Source organism: Hyaena hyaena, unplaced genomic scaffold, assembly GCF_003009895.1.
Source record: "Hyaena hyaena isolate Hyena2069 unplaced genomic scaffold, ASM300989v1 scaffold_497, whole genome shotgun sequence".
Classification (NCBI taxonomy): Eukaryota; Metazoa; Chordata; class Mammalia; order Carnivora; family Hyaenidae; genus Hyaena; species Hyaena hyaena.
This window is the reverse complement of record NW_024081130.1, coordinates 811,011-825,490: the sequence shown is the minus strand read 5'-3', so window position 1 is coordinate 825,490 and position 14,480 is coordinate 811,011. Positions and strand designations below refer to the sequence as shown.

Here is a 14,480-nt window from a genome sequence, read left to right as displayed (position 1 = left end):
AGTGGGGGAGAGGGAGAGAGGCAAACCATGAAAGACTTGAATACTGAGAACTGAGGACTGATGGGTGTGGGGGGGAGGGGGGAGATGGGCATGGAGGAGGGCACTTGTGGGGATGAGCACTGGGTGTTATATGGAAACCAACCTGACAATAAACGATTTGTAAAAAAAAAAAAATTTTTTTTTAAGTGGAGAAAAGATGGAAACAGCCGCAGGGTCTGAACTAAAAGGGGAGAAAGGAGAAAGAAGAGGGCTTGAATTCCATTAAGACTCTAAACAGGGGGAGCGCAGAGGCTCAAACTCAGCAGCTCAAATATCTGTGATGCTCTGGTGAGAATAGGGAATTCCCAAGGGAGGAGTGGGTCCGGAGGGCCTCAGGCCACGAGAGGTTGTCCACAAACCCAGAAACGCTGCTGCTGCACGATCGCAGGAACTTTTTCTGGGACAGGCTGGCACCTAGCTGCAAGTCTCTGGACATTGGAAGCAGCAGGTCTCACTAGCATTCTTGGGTGCGCCCGGCACCCAGCCATAGCTCCTTGAGACCCTCCTACAGAGGATCTGAGCCGGTCAAAGCATCAGTCCCTCAGGAGTGAGGGGTCTGGAAATACAGCCACATCTCAGAACTCAGGAGCGAGGTACTGCCTAGCAATCTGATGGCATGGTTACAGACAATGCAAAAGCGGGGAGTGGACTGAAACCAAAGACAAACGACTAGTACATGATTCCTGGTGGCGGAGAGCACAGAGTTCTGATACCGGACTGGATATCTGGGTGACGCCATTTTCACCCCACCCACGCATGCGCATGCATGCCTGCAGGCGCCAAAGCACTCCACCCCAGTAAGATAGGAAGCACCATCTGGGGGAGAACGGAGCCATTCCGAAGGGCCAGCCTGGCTGGGCAGGCCTCAATCTTCAGGAACACCGCAAATCTCTCCACCTGTTTAATTTGCAGACTGTAGAGAACTTCCTGGTTTGACTTCTAGGGGAAAACGATGTAATAACAATAGTGTTTCAGTCTGTTCTTGTCCCATCCCTTCAATTTTCCTTTTTCTTTCTTTCTTTCTTTCTTTCTTTCTTTCTTTTCTTTCTTTCTTTTTCATTTATTTTACTTGAATAAAGATAATTAAAAATTTATTTTTATTTTCAATTCCTATTAAAAATATTTTCCTTTTTTGACAAAATTTTGTACTTTTTTGTAAATTTATCAAATTCTATTTTACTTCCATCACTTCAAGATATTCTATTTCATCATATTCATTTTCTCAATTTTTCAAACTTTGTGTTTTTGTTTTGTTTTTTTCCATTGCTTTTCTTTTGCCCTTTTTTCTCTAATCAATCAAGCTCCTTTCAATAACCAGACCAAAACACACCTAGGATCTAGCATCTCTTATCTGATTGTGTGTGTGTGTGTGTGTGTGTGTGTGTGTGTGTGTTGTTTTTAATGTTAAGATTTTCACCTTTTTTCTCTAATCATTCAAGCTCCTTTCAATTACCAGACCAAAACACACCAAGGATCTAGCATCATTTATTTGATTTTCTGTGGGTGGATGTGTTGTTTTTAATTTCATAATTTTAATTTTTTTTGCTTTTTACTCTAATCAATCAAGCTCTTTTCAATACCAGACCGAAGCACACCTAGGATCTACCATCATTTATTTCATGTGTGTGTGTGTGTGTGTGTGTGTGTGTGTGTGTGTGTGTGCGGTTTTCAATTTTTTTCTTTTTCTTTAATTTTTTTAATGTTTTCTTTATTTCTGAGAAAGAGAGACAGCATGAGCAGGGAAGGGTCAGAGAGAGAGGGAGACACAGAATCTGAGGCAGGCTCCAGGCTCTGAGCTAAGCTGTCAGCACAGAGCCCAACGTGGGGCTCAAACCCAAGAACCATGAGATCATGACCTGAACCGAAGTCTGATGCTTAACCAGCTGAGCCACCCAGACGTCCCTAAATTTTTTTTAATAGTTTATTTATTTTTGAGACAAAGTACAAATGTGTGAGGGGCAGAGAGAGAAGGAGACACGGAATCTGAAAGAGGCTCCAGGCTCTGAGCTGTCAGTGCAGAGCCTGATGCAGGGCTCGAAACCACGAACCGTGAGATCATGACCTGAGTCGAAGTCAGATGCTCAACCGATTGAGCCACCCATGTGCCCCATGTTTTCATTTTTTAATTTTCAATTTTTTTACCTTATTAACTCCTTTTCTTCCTTCAAAATGACGAAACTAAGGAATTCGCCCCAAAAGAAAGAGCAGAAACAAACGCCAGACATGCACTTAAACCAACACAGATACAAGCAAGATGTCTGAACCAGAATATAGAATCACAATGATAAGAATACTAGCTGGGATCGAAAATAGATTAGAATCCCTCTCTACGGAGATAAACAAAGTAAGCTAGTCAGGATGAAATTTCAAAATGCTGTAACTGAGCTTCAACCTTGAATGGATGCCACTGCGGCAAGGGTGGATGAGGCAGAGCAGGGAATCACTGATACAGAGGACAAACTTATGGGGAATAATGAAGCAGGAAAAAAAAGAAGGAGAATGACGCAAAAGAGTACAATTTAAGTATCAGAGATATCAGTGACTCATTAAAAAGGAACAACATCAGAATCATAGGGTTCCCAGAAGATGAAGAGAGAGAAATAGGGGTAGAAAGGTTGTGTAAGCATATCATAGCAGAAAACTTTCCTAACCTGGAGAAACACAGACCTCAAAATCCAGCAAGCACAGAGGACTCCCATTAGAGTCAACAAAAACTGACCATCAACAAGGCATATCATAGTCAAATTCACAAAATACTCAGGCAAGGAAAGGATCATGAAAGCAGCAAGGGGAAAAAGACCTTAATCTACAAAGGAAGACAGATCAGGTTTGCAACAGACCTATCCACAGAAACTTGGCAGGCTAGAAAGGTGTCGCAGAATATATTCAACAGGCTGAACTGGAAAAATATGCAGCCCAGAATTCTTTCTCCAGCAAGGCTGCCATTCAAAATAGGAGAGATAAAAAAAAATTCCCTGACAACCAAAACTTAAAGGAGACTGTGATCGCTAAACCAGCCCTGCAAAAAATTTTAAGGGGACCCTCAAGGGGAGAAAAGACAGGGGGAAAAACGAAGACTAGAAGGACCAGAGACCACCGCCAGAAACTCCAAGAAACACAATGGCAATAAACTCATATCTTTCAGTACTCACTCTAAACGTCAATGAACTAAATACTCCAATCAAAAGACATAGGGAACAGATTGCATAAGAAAACTAGACCCATCTTTATGCTGTTTACAAGAGACCCATGTTAGACCTAAAGACACCTTCAGATTGAAAGTAAAGGGATGTAGAACCATCTATCATGCTAATGGTCACCAAAAGAAAGCCAGAGTAGCCATACTTATATCAGACACTCTAGACTTTAAAATAAAAACTGTAACAAGAGATAAAGAAGGGCATTATAATATAATTAAGGGGTCTATCCACCAAGAAAACATAACAATTGTAAACATTTATGCTTCAAATGTGGAAGTACCCAAATATATAAATCAATTAATCACAAACATAAAGAAACTCATTGATAATAATACCATAATAGTAGAGGACTTCAACACCGCACTTACAGCAATGGACATATCAGCTAAGCAGAAAATCAACAAGGAAACCATGGCTCTGAATGACACACTGGACCATATGGAATTAACATTATATTCAGAACGTTTTATCCAAAAGCGGCAGAATATACATTCTTCTCCAGTGCACATGGAATGTTCCCCAGAATAGACCACATACTGGGACACAAATCAGTCCTCAACAAGTACAAAAAGATCGAGATCATACCGAGCATATTTTTAGACCACAACGCTATGAAACTCGAAATCAACTACAAGAAAAAATGTGGAAAGATAACAAATATTTGAAAGACAACAAATACTAGTTAAGGAACGAATGGGTTACCCAAGAAGTTAAGGAGGAAATTAAAAAGTATATGGAAGCCAATGAAAATGGTAAACCACAGCCCAAAACCTCTGAGACACAGCAAAGGCATTCATAAGAGGGAAGTATGCAGTAATCCAGACCTTCCTAAAGAAGGAAAAAAGGTCTCAGACACAAAACCTAATCTTACACCTCAAAGAGCTGGAAAAAGAATAGCAAATAAAACCCAAAACTAGCAAAAGACAGGAAATAATAAAGATTAGAGCAGAAATCAATACTATTGAAACCAAAAAAACAGTAGAACAGATTAATGAAACCATAAGGTGGTTCTTTGAAAGAATTAACAAAATTGATAAACCACTACCCAGTTTCATCAAAAAGAAAAAGGAAAGGATCCAGTTAAATAAAATCAAGAATGAAAGAGGAAAGATCACAACCAATACAGCAGAAATAAAAACAATATTAAGAGAATATTATGAACAATTATACACCAATAAAATGGGCAATCTGGAAGAAATGGACAAATCCCAAGAAACATATAAACTACCAAAACTGAAACAGGAAGAAATAGATAATTTGAGCAGACCCATAACCAGTAAAGAAATCGAATTAGTCATCAAAAATCTCCCAAAAAACAAGAGTCTAGGGCCAGATGGCTTTTCAGGGGAATTCTACCAAACATTTAAGGAGAGTTAAGACCTATTCTCTTGAAGCTGTTCCAAAAACTAGAAATGGAAGAAAAACTTCCAAACTCTTTCTAGGAAGTCAGCATTACCTTGATTCCAAAACCAGACAAAGACCCTACTAAAAAAGAGAACTATAGACCAATCTCCCTGATGAACATGGATGCAAACCTCAACAAGATATTAGCCTACCGGATCCAACAATACATTAAAAAAATTATTCACCACGACCAAGTGGGATTTATACCTGGGATGCAGGGCTGGTTGATTATCCACAAAACAATCAATGTGAAACATCACATCAATAAAAGAAAGGACAAGAACCATATGACCCTCTCAATAGATGCAGAGAAAGCATTTGACAATGTCCACTCTCGCCACTGTAATTCAACATAGTACTGGGAGTCTTAGCCTCAGCAATCGGATAACACAAAGAAATAAAAAGCATCCAAATTGACCAGGAGGAGGTCAAACTTTCACTCTTCGCAGATGACATGATACTTAATATGGAAAACCAAAAATATTCCACCAAAAGACTGATAGAAATGATCCAGGAATTCAGCAAAGTGGCAGGATATAAAATTAATGCACAGAAATTGGTCACATTCCATACACCAACAATGAAGCAACGGAAGGAGAAATCAAGGAACCGATCCCACTTAAAACTGCACCAAACACCATAAAATACCTAGGAATAAACATAACCAAAGAGGTGAAAAATCTATACACTGAAAACTGTAGAAAGCTGATGAAGGAAATTGAAGAAGACACAAAAAAATGGAAAAATATTCCATGCTCCTGGATAGGAAGAACAAGTATTGTTAAAATGCCAATACTATCCACAACAATCTACATATTCAATGCAATCCCTATCAAAATAACACTAGCATTCTTCACAGAGCTAGAATAAACAATCCTAAAATTTGTATGGAACCAGAAAAGACCCTGAATAGCCAAAGCAATCTGGAGAAAGAAAACCAAAGCAGGAGGCATCACAATCCCAGACTTCAAGCTATATTACAAAGCTGTAATCATCAAGACAGTATGGTACTGGCTCAAGAACAGACACTCAGATCAAAGGAACAGAATAGAGAACCCAGAAATAGACCACAAACATATGGCCAACACATCTTTGACAAAGCAAGAAAGAATATTCAATGGAATAAAGACAGTCTCTTCAGCAAGTGGTGCTGGGAAAACTAGACAGCGACATGCAGAAAAGTGAATCTGGACCACTTTCTTACACCATACACAAAAATAAACTCAAAATGGATGAAAGACTTAAATGTAAGACAGGAAGCCATCAAAATCCTCGAGGAGAAAGCAGGCAAGAACCTCTTTGACCTTGGCCTCATCAACTTCTTACTCGACATGTCTCCAGAGGCAAGGGAAACAAAAGCAAAAGTGAACTATTGGGACCTCATCAAAATAAAAAGCTTCTGCACAGTGAAGGAAACAATCAGCAAAACTAAAAGGCAACCGATGGAAAGGGAGAAGATATTTGCAAATGACATATCAGATAAAGGATTGGTATTCAAAATCTATAAAAATAAAAACTTATCAAACTCAACACCCAAAAAACAATCTGGTGAAGAAATGGGCTAAAGACATGAACAGACACTTCTCCAAAGAAGATATCCAGATGGCCAACAGGCACATGAAACAATGCTCAACGTCACTCATCATCAGGGAAATACAAATCAAAACCACAATGAAATACCACCCACACCCATCAGAATGGCTAAAATCAACAAGTCAGGCAACAACAGATGCTGGCGAGGATGTGGCCAGAGGATCTCTTTTGCACTGCTGGTGGGAATGCAAACGGTACAGCCACTCTGGAAAACACAATGGAGCTCCCTCAAAAAATTAAAAATTTAACTACCCTATAACCCAGCAATTGCATTTCTAGGTATTTATCCAAGGGGTACAGGTGTGCTGTTTTGAAGGGGCACATGTACCCCAATGTTTGTACCAGCACTATCAACAATAGCCAAAGTATGGAAAGAGTCCAAATGTCCATTGATGGATGGATGGATGAAGATGTAGTATACATACATACAATGGAGTATTACTCAGCAATCAAGAAGAATGAAATCTTGCCATTTGCAACTACATGATTGGAACTAGAGGGTATCATTAAACTAAATTAGTCAGTCAGAGAAAGACAAGTATTATATGACTTCACTCATATGAGGACTTTAAGATACAAAACAGATGAACATCAGGGAAGGGAAGCAAAAATAATATAAAAACAGGGAGGGGGACAAAAACATAAGAGACTCTTAAATTTGGAGAACAAACAGAGGGTTACTGGAAAGGTTGTGGAAGGGGGATCGTCTAAAAGAGTAAGGGGCATAAGGAATCTACTCTTGAAATCATTGTTGTGCTATATGCTAACTCACTTGGATGTAATTTTTAAAAATAATAAAAACAATAAATAAAAAGAGTAGGACACTTAACCAACCTAGTCATCTAGGCACCCTAGGAGTATGTTGGGTTTTTTTTTTTTTTTAACTAAAACAGTTGATAATTTTATTTTCACTTTTCACAATACAAATGAAAAATGAAAATTGTTTTTTTTCCCCACTACTCCTCTGCCAAAACTATTCTCTCTTTGATAGGAGGGGCAAGCAAGTCTTCCTTGTCATGCTGCTAGAAAACACATAGAGTCATAGCACCCGGATCTCCTGGTAAAGAAGAACAAGTAATATAAAATGGGTATAAAGAAGCTCCCCTCCCTTCTTATCTGTCTGATCGAGTCATTCCTGGCTGAATGGGCACCATCACAGGACGGGCAGGAGGTCTCATCCCTGGGGGCCCAGGTGTCTTTGGCATGTGGCCCCCACAGGTGCCCTACTTGCAGGAGGAGGTCCCACTGACATCATCACAGGGGGAGGAGGGCCCTCCCCTCCTAACATCATGGGGGGCCCCCATATGAGATGCTGGCATTATACCAGGGCAAGGAAGGCCCAGGAGACTGGGGGGAGGTGGGGTCATGGCCCCTGCAGGAGGAGTAGAGAATGAAGTAGGAGGACTCGTTCCTTGTTGGAATGCAGTGGTTGTTTGTCAAACAGGCTCTGAACGTGCTCTTCCATTCATTTCCGATAGTAGTCTTCCACATCTTCTTCATGTTTCCTACCACTTTACTGTGTCTTTCTCACAGATGGAGAGTTGAGGGTGAGATATGGGTCACAGTAATCACAATAAATCTTGGGCATGTTGCTCTACAGGCTGTTTATTGGGGGTACATTGAAAATTTGTATACTTCATGCGGTCTTGCAGGGGGTTTTGCTGAGATGTAATTTACATATAACATTGTGTGACTTTAAAGTGTATAATGTGGGGCGTCTGGGTGGCTTCGTCGGTTAAGCGTCCGACTTTCGCTTAGGTCATGATCTCGCGGTTCGTGGGTTCGAGCCCCGCGTCGGGCTCTGTGCTGACTGCCAGCTCAGAGCCTGGAGCCTGTTTCAGAGTCTGTGACTCCCTCTCTCTCTGACCCTCCCCTGCTCACGCTGTCTCTCTCTCTCTCTCTTTCCTAGAAATAAATAAAACATTAAAAAAAATTTTAAGTGTATAATGTACTGATTTGATACATTTATGTATTGCAATATGATTACCACTATAGCTTTGGATAAAATGACATCTCATCACATAATTATCATTTCTTTTTTGTAGTGAGAGCATTTAAGATCTAGTCTCTCAGCAATTTTGAAGTATATAATATAATATAACTAGTCACTATGCTGTGTATTAGATCTCTAGAACTTATTCATCTTCTAGTTGCAGGCCTGTCCCCTTCATAACATCTGCCCAATTCTCCCACCCCTGACCCCTGGCAACCACCATTCTACACTCTGTTTCTAAAAGTTTTTCTAGATTCCACATAAAAGTCATATACAAGATCTGTCTTTCTGTCTCACCTCTCTCCCAAAGCATAATGCCCACAGCATCCATCCATGTTGTAAACAGCAAGATTTCCTTCTTTCTCATGGTTAAATAATATTCCTTCTATATGTATCTTACTTATCCATTCATCCATTGATGGGCACATAGGTTGTTTCCATATCTTGGCTACTGTGAATAATGCTGCATTAAAATATCTTTTTGATATGCTGTTCTCATTTCCTCTGGATATATACCCAGAGGTGGAATGGCTAGGTAATACAGTTGTACCTTTAACTTTTTAAGAAACCTCCCTACTGTTTTCCATTGTGGCTGAACTATTAACATATTTACATTCCCACCAACACTGTACAAGGATTCCCGTTTCTCCACATTCTCTCCAATGCTTGTTAAATCTTGTCTTCTTGAGGAAAGCCATTCTAACAGATGCAAGATGATATCTCATTGTGGTTTCAATTTGCATTTCTCTGGTGATTAGAGATGTTGAACACCTTTTCATGCACCTGTTGCCCATCTGGATGTCTTCTTCACAAAAATGTATATTCCGTCCCTCCAAATTTTTAAATCAGATTGTTTCAGTTTTTGCCATTGAGTTGTATGAGTTCCTTATATATTTTAGATATTAAGCCCTTGGCCAATATATGTTTAAATTTATTCCCAAGTATTTTATTATTTTTGATGTTATTTTGGATAGAATAGTTTTCCTCATTTCTTTTTCAATAGTTTGTTGTTAGTATTTAGAGATTTAACAGATTTATGCATTTTGATTTTATAGCCTACAAATTTACTGAATTTCTGGATTAGTTCCAACAGAGTTTTGGTTGAGACTTTAGGGTTTTTTACATATAAGATCATGTCATCTGCAAATACTAATTCTGCTTCTTCCTTTCTAATTTGGATGCCTTTTGTGTCTTTCTCTTAACTAATTACTCTAGCTAGGACTTCCAGCACAAGATTTGTATATTGTGATTTGTGTAATTCTCCAATAAAAAAATGTACTTAAAAAATATCTAAAGGGGTGCCTGAGTGGCTCAGTTGGTTGATTTTGATTGATTTTTCCTACTCTTGATTTTGGCTCAGATCATGATCTCAGGTCATGGGATCAACCCCAAGCCAGGCTCTGCATTGAGCATGGAGCCTGCTTACAATTCTCTCTATACCCATCTCCTTCTGCCCCTCTCCCACTCACCCATGTGCTCTTGCTCGCTCTCGCTCTCTCTCTCTCTCTCTCTTTCTCTCAATCAAAAATATCTGAGGGATGGCTAAATCTTGACTTCAGCTCAGGTCATGATCTCATGGTTTCATGACTTCAAGCCCCCTCTATCAGGCTCTGTGCTGACAGTGCAGAACCTGCTTGAGACTCTGTCTCCCTCTCTCTCTGCTCCTTTCCCTGCTTGCTCTCTATCACTCTCTCAAAATAAATATAAACTTTTTTTAAAAAGCTGAAAATACCATATGTTAGTCTAAATATGGAGCAAAAAGAAGTCTTATAAGCTTCTGGTGAGAACATAAATTTGTAAATTTGTAAAATGATTCTGGAAACAGAATCATTTCCTATTAGAATTAAAGGTATAATATGCTTTGACCTAATGATTACATTCCTACTTATAACCATAAGGAAACTCATGCAAATGTATACTGGCACACATGTTTGTAAGAATGCTTTCACTGACATTACCCCTAGAAAAAAAGTATCCATCATCTGTAAAATGGATATATAAATTGTGATGTATTCATACAATGGAAACAATGACCCAGAGCTACACACAACAACATGAACAGATCCCACAAATATAATTTCAAATGAAAGGTACAAGTTATGGAGTGCTTGGGTGGCTCAATCAGTTAAGCATCCGACTTCAGATCAGGTCATGATCTCACAGTTTATGAGTTCAAGCCCCACATGGGGCTCTGTGCTGACAGCTCAGAGCCTAGAGCCTGCTTTAGATCCTGTGCCTTCCTCTCTCTCTGCCCCTCCCCCACTCACACTCTGTCTCTCTCCCTCTCAAAAATAAAATAACCATAAAAAATTTTTTAAGTTTTTTAAAGGAAAATGTGATAGATAACATATAGTGGAATATCACTTAGCCCTAAAAAAGAAGGAAATCCTGTCATATATTACAACATGGATGAAATTTGAGGACATCATGCTAAGTAGCTGGTCTTAAAAAGACAAATACTCTGCTTATATGAAGTGTCTTAAGTAGTAAAACACTTAGAAACAAATAGAACATGGGGCACCTGGGTGGCTCAGTCTGTTGAGCACCCAACTCTTGATTTTGGCTCAGGTCATGATCCCAGGATTGTGGAATCAAGCCCCACTCAACATGGAGCCTTCTTTTTTTTTTTTTTTAAGTTTATTTATTTATTTTTGAGAGACAGAGAGCAAGCAGGGGAGGAGTAGAGAGAGGGAGACACAGAATCTAAAGCAGGTTTCAGGCTCTGAGCTGTCAGCACAAAGCCTGACAGGAGACTCGAACTCCCAAACCATGAGATCATGACCTGAGCTGAAGTTGATGCTCAATGTACTGAGCCACCCAGGTGCCCCAGCATAGAGCCTTCTTTAGATTCTTTCTGTCTCTCTCCCTCTGCCCCACTCCCCCACTTGTATGCATTCTCTCAATAAACAAACAAATAAAAAAAAAAAACAACTAGACCAGTGATGGCCAGAAATTGTGGGAAGGAGAAAAGGGCAGCTGTTGTTCAATGGGTACAGAGCTTCTGTTTTGCAAAATGAAAAAAATCCTAGTGGAGCACCTGGGTGGCTCAGTCAGTTAAGCGTCTGACTCCTGATTTCAGCCCAGGTCATGATCTTACAGTTTGCGATTTTGAGCCCTGTGTCAGGCTTTGTGCTGACAATGCAGATCCTGCTCGGCATTCTCTCTGCCCTTCCCCTACCCTTTGCACATGCTTCTGTGTTCTCTCTCTCGCTCTTTCTCTCAAAATAAATAAATAAACATTTTTAGTACAATAATGTGCATACAGTTAACATGACTATTCTGCATACTCAGAAATAGTGGAGATGGTAACTTTATGTTAATGTGCTTTTTACTGCCATATTTTAACTGCTGATCTATAGGACAAACTCCCTACTTTTACAGCAGACAAGCCATTCCTAAACTAGCTCCTATCCAACTAGCCTCATCTTCCACCATTCCTGCTCTTTTTCCATTAACTCAGTAATACTGAGTGACTTGGAGTTCCCCAAACACCCAGTCTTCCTCTTGCCCTTTTTAGATATATTGCTACCTCTCTTCAGAAAGCCTCATCTCAGTTTGTCCAGGGATAAAATATAACCTGTCCTTCCGATCTCAGGCAGAATGAAGCTGTCGCTGCCTTCCCGGGACTGACTGGACAGCCTCTCTTACCACCCCGCAGCACCTCTGCCTCTCTCCATTGCAGCGCTGTGCTATCTGTGCTGTGATGATGAGATGGCAGACTCACCAAGGTCTGGCACCTGGTAAGTGTCCATCAAACCATTTTTGAATAAGTGAGTGGCCTTTTATCAGAAACCTAGAGCCTGAAAGGAATGGAAAATTTTGATATCCAGGCTAACACTAATAGTGTCACTAAAAGAATATTTATGTTAGTAAAAGAAAATAAATGGAAGGTTAGGATGAGGGAGATAGTGCCAATCATGTGTCATGTGATCATCAAAGGATTAAGACTGCGTGGAAAAGGCCATGAAATCAGGAAGGAGATGAGCAGCTTAAAGAATCCACAGAAATATGGCCAAGGAGGTCCCAGAACACAAAACGGAGACGCAACCAACTGCTCCAGCACTAAGCTCCCACATTTAACACGGACAGCAAGATAACACTTTCGCAGGGCTGGGACACCCCAGGCCACAGAGCTCCACTCCCCTGGGAACAGGCTGGAGGCTCCCAGAATCACTCAGATACTGTCTTAGGATTGGGGCAGATGGCAGGTGGTTCCGAGTGCTGGAAGGTGGCTTTTTATTTCCAACGGCTTTTTAGAGTTCTGGCACAACTTAGAGGAAGACAATTCTGGTTCACAAACTCTTGGAAGAGGTTTGTGATCTTGGAGGCTAATAATGCTAATACTAGTAATTAACTTTGAGTACTTACTATACCTGGTACTTTACATAGATAAATTATCTTATTTAATCTTCACCATTGTTTGATGTTTATTTTTGAGAGAGAGAGAGAGAGAGAGTGCACAAGTAGGAAAGGGCCAGAAAGAGAGGACAGAGGATCTGAAGCAGGCTCTGAGCTGTCAGCACAGAGCCCGGTGTGGGGCTTGAACTCACGAACCACGAGATCATGACCTGAGCCAAAATCGGATGCTTAACTGACAGAGCCACCCAGAAGCCCCTTTAATCTTCACCATTCTTTTTCTTTTTTTACATTTATTTATTTTTGAGAGAGACAGATGGACAGAGTGGGGGAGGGGCAGAGAGAGGCAGAGACACAGAAGCCAAAGCAGGCTCCAGGCTCCAAGCTGTCAGCACAGAGTTGGATGTGGGGCTCAAACCCACAAGCCATGAGATCATGACCTGAGCTGAAGTCGGACGTTTAACCAACTGAGCCACCCAGACACCCCTAATCTTCACCATTCTTATGCCCATTTTACAGATGAATTACTGGATGGGAGAGGCTAAGAGAGATGAAGAAACTTACCCCAAATCACAAAGCTAGTAAAGGATACTACCAAGATTCCACAGTCTGATTCCAGAGCTCTTAACTATGCACTTACTCCACCTAGCTCCCAAATGCATGGTCTGAATAAGGCTTCTATGAAAAAAGAATAACCCCTTCCCAAGCCTTGACTGTTGTGATCTTTGTATTTAAATGAGAGATGTTTGCCCTAAGAGATGCACTCCTCTTTTCCTTATGACAATCCTCTAAGAAGCATTAAAAAGTTGTCCTTCCCAGGGGATCTTGGTGCTTGGTCCCTCCACCATAGTAGTATCCATAGACCAGCCAAATGTTCAGAAGTATATCAATCATATGTGGCACCTAGGGGAGGGAAAAAGTTATTCCTGGAAGGTTCTGTAAAGACATAAGGAATTGAAAGAAGAAAGAGCAAGCAAAAGGAAGAATCATCACATGGGAAAACGTCCTTGAAAGTTAAATGAAGAGGTCTGCGTAGCACCCCTTCAGTTCATTGAACCCACAGATGGAAGAGCATAAAAGACACCTTGAGGCGATGCCCCTGACCCTTGCTGCTGTGCTGGCTACGAGCAGCTGCTCCATCCCTGGCAGCAACGACAAATCAAACTTCAAGCAGGCACATGAAAAAGACAGTTGGTGGAAACAGGCCTCCTCCAACAGCTCACCAGATAATGGGAAGATGCCGTTGATAGATTTGATTCTAAGATGCCGAGAGCTGTCTCTTGCTGGTCTGGCCAATGCTGACTGCTGACAGACTGATAGTCAGATTTAAGGCTGGCAGATGCTGAAAGAAGCATCCCACATTTAAGGGACCACTCAAACCCTTGGAAAGGGGACGGCTTGAGGGCTGCCTACCATGTCCATAAATTTAGAGTCTATTGAAAGGCAATGACACAGAGCAGGAAACAATGCAAAGCCAACCATTTTCAGGTCTTCAATGAGCCTACAATAGAAGTGAGAAAGGAAAACAAATAAAACAAGCTCTTCTGCCATCTCTCACCCCAGAGGGAGTTCTCTCCCTGAGACATTGGAATCCAGCTCTGCTCAGCCTTTTACCTCCCTGGCTTCTTTGCTTTCTAACACCTTCAAGCACTAGCACAATTCAAGAAAAAACTGAGGGGCACCTGGGTGGCTCAGTTGCTTAAGCATCTGACTCTTGGTTTTAGCTCAGGTCATGATCTCACAGTTCATGTGTTCAAGCCCCACGTTGGGCTGTGCACTGATAGTGTGGGGCCTGCTTGAGATTCTCTCTCTCTCTCTAAATAAACAAACAGACAGACAAACATTGAAAAAAATCGAAAGTTCCTCAGGCATAAGACAGAGATCCCAGAAGTCCT

The 14,480-nt window shown here is 40.8% G+C and overlaps 1 long non-coding RNA gene and 1 pseudogene across 2 annotated transcripts in view; both read right to left on the bottom strand.

Moving 5' to 3' along the window:
- Positions 1–14,480, bottom strand: part of LOC120246998 — a 131,743-nt gene that overhangs the window by 91,197 nt on the left and 26,066 nt on the right. The gene's annotated exons all lie outside the window — the stretch shown is intronic.
- On the bottom strand, positions 7,271–7,824 carry LOC120246994 (annotated as a pseudogene).